Source organism: Capricornis sumatraensis, chromosome 4, assembly GCF_032405125.1.
Source record: "Capricornis sumatraensis isolate serow.1 chromosome 4, serow.2, whole genome shotgun sequence".
Lineage (NCBI taxonomy): Eukaryota > Metazoa > Chordata > Mammalia > Artiodactyla > Bovidae > Capricornis > Capricornis sumatraensis.
The window spans coordinates 8,145,795-8,148,870 of NC_091072.1; the positions used below are offsets into that span (position 1 = coordinate 8,145,795).

At 47.2% G+C, this 3,076-nt stretch overlaps 1 non-coding gene across 1 annotated transcript; it reads right to left on the bottom strand.

Moving 5' to 3' along the window:
* Positions 1-2,446: 2,446 nt before the first annotated feature.
* Positions 2,447-2,548, bottom strand: LOC138079395 (U6 spliceosomal RNA). The gene has a single exon (XR_011144870.1). It is a non-coding gene; the product is annotated as a U6 spliceosomal RNA (small nuclear RNA).
* Between the last annotated feature and the right edge of the window lie 528 nt (positions 2,549-3,076).

The window sequence follows — 3,076 nt, forward strand, 5'->3', positions numbered from 1 at the left end:
AAATTTTATTTTATTCTAAATTTTTACTGGAGTACAGTTGCTTTATAATATTGTATTAGTTTCTAATGTAGACTGACTCATTGTCTAAGCTGCCATTTCCCCCTCTGCTCATTTTTTAATATTATACACGGAAGAACTGTACAAAAAAGATCTTCACGACCCAGATAATCATGATGATGTGATCACTCATCTAGAGCCAGACATCTTGGAATGTGAAGTCAAGTGGGCCTTAGAAAGCATCATCACTACAAACAAAGCTAGTGGAGGTGATGGAATTCCAGTTGAGCTGTTTCAAATCCTGAAAGATGATGCTGTGAAAGTGCTGCACTCAATATGCCAGCAAATTTGGAAAACTCAGCAGTGGCCACAGGACTGGAAAAGGTCAGTTTTCATTCCAATCCCAAAGAAAGCCAATGCCAAAGAATGCTCAAACTACCACACAATTGCACTCATCTCACATGCTAGTAAAGTAATGCTCAAAATTCTCCAAGCCAGGCTTCAGCAATACGTGAACCGTGAACTCTCTGATGTTCAAGCTGGTTTTAGAAAAGGCAGAGGAACCAGAGATCAAATTGCCAACATCTGCTGGATCATGGAAAAAGCAAGAGAGTTCCAGAAAAACATCTATTTCTGCTTTATTGACTATGCCAAAGCCTTTGACTGTGTGGATCACAATAAACTGTGGAAAATTCTGAAAGAGATGGGAATACCAGACCACCTGATCTGCCTCTTAAGAAATCTGTATACAGGTCAGGAAGCAACAGCTAGAACTGGACATGGAACAACAGACTGGTTCCAGATAGGAAAAGGAGCATGTCAAGGCTGTATATTGTCACCCTGCTTATTTAACTTCTATGCAGAGTACATCATGAGAAACGCTGGACTGGAAGAAACACAAGCTGGAATCAAGATTGCCAGGAGAAATATCAATAACCTCAGATATCCAGATGACACCACCCTTAGGGCAGAAAGTGAAGAGGAGCTAAAAAGCCTCTTGATGAAAGTGAAAGAAGAGAGTGAAAAAGTTGGCTTAAACCTCAACATTCAGAAAATGAAGATCATGGCATCTGGTCCCATCACTTCATGGGAAATAGATGGGGAAACAGTGGAAACAGTGTCAGACTTTATTTTTTGGGGCTCCAAAATCACTGCAGATGGTGGCTGCAGCCATAAAATTAAAAGACGCTTACTCCTTGGAAGAAAAGGTATGACTGAACCTAGATAGTATATTCAAAAGCAGAGACATTACTTTGCCGACTAAGGTCCGTCTAGTCAAGGCTATGGTTTTTCCTGTATGGATGTGAGAGTTGGACTGTGAAGAAGGCTGAGCGCCAAAGAATTGATGCTTTTGAACTGTGGTGTTGGAGAAGACTCCTGAGAGTCCCTTGGACTACAAGGAGATCCAACCAGTCCATTCTGAAGGAGATCAGCCCTGGGATTTCTTTGGAAGGAATGATGCTGAAGCTGAAGCTCCAGTACTGTGGCTACCTCATGCGAAGAGTTGACTCATTGGAAAAGACTCTGATGCTGGGAGGGATTGGGGGCAGGAGGAGAAGGGGATGACAGAGGATGAGATGGCTGGATGGCATCACGGACTCGATGGACGTGAGTCTGAGTGAACTCCGGGAGATGGTGATCGACAGGGAGGCCTGGCGTGCTGCGATTCATGGGGTCGCAAAGAGTCGGACACAACTGAGCGACTGAACTGAACTGATATATATTTTTAAAATTTATTTTGGGTGTGGATAGCCTTTACCGTCTCTAGGGGATCTTCCCAACCCAGGTCTTCCTCATTACAGGCACCTGCTGAGCCACAAGGGAAGCCACACATATATATATATACATATATATATATATGTATATATATATTTTTTCTTGTCGGGGCGGGGGGCACTGTGCTGGGTCTTCATTTCTCTTCAGGCTTTTCTCTAGTTGCAGCGAGCGGGGGCTACTCTCTAGCTGTGGTCCACGAGCTCCTCAATGCAGTGGTTTCTCTTGTGGACCCGAAGCTCTAGGGTGCGTGGCTTCAGAAATTGGGGCCCCTGGGCTCAGTAGCTGTGGCTCCCCTCTCTAGAGCACAGGCCCTCGTAGTGGGGGCGCACAGGCTTAGATGCTCGGTGGCACGTGGGATCTTCCCGGCCCAGGGAGCAAACCCATGCCCCTTGCCCTGGCAGGCTGATTCTTTACCACTGAACCACCAGGGGAGCCCTTTATATTTATTTTTTTAACAGCTGCAGCTGGAGCTGGAATTCTTTTTTTAAAATTTTATCGGAGTATTGTTGCTTAAGCGTTGTGTTAGTTTCTACTATACAGCAGGGAGTCAGCTGTATGTAAAATGCAACCCACTCCAGAATTCTTGCCTGGAGGATTCCATGGACAGAGGAGCCTGCTGGGCTAACTGTCCACGGCGTCCCAAAGAGTCAGACACTACTGACTGACTTTCATCAAACATAGAGAACGCTTTACGAATTTGCGTGTCATTTGCCCCGGGGCCATGCTAATCTCTATCCTGTTCCAATTTCAGTATATGTGCTGCTGAAGCTGGCACTCCCCAGTTCTGAGTTTAACCCCACACGCCATCAGTTTTGTTCCGGCCATGTCGCTGGTCTGCCTCTAATCTGTGCTTGGTTCCCCGTTGTCTTCAGAATCAAAGCCGTGGACTCCCCTGGTGGTACAGTGAATAAGAATCCACCTGCCCATGCAGGAGACACGGGTTCGATCCCCGGTCTGGGATGATCCCACATGCCGAGGAGCAGCTAAGCCCGTGTGCCACAACTGCTGGGCCTGTGCTGTAGGGCCCAGAGGCGCAACTACGGAGCTCGTGCTCTAGGACCCACTGGCCACAACTACGCAAGCCCTCCCGCCCTAGAGCCTGTGATCAGCAACGAGGGAAGCCACTCGGTGTGATGAACAGCTCGTGCACCACAAGGAGGCTAGCCCCCACTCACCGCAACTAGAGAAAGCCCGTGCCCTGCAGGGAAGGCACAGCCAGATAAAAGAAGAATCAAAGTCAAACATAAAATGCCTTCCGAGCTGATCTCTTCACTTTGGCCCCTCCCCCAGCTCTGAGTGCAGC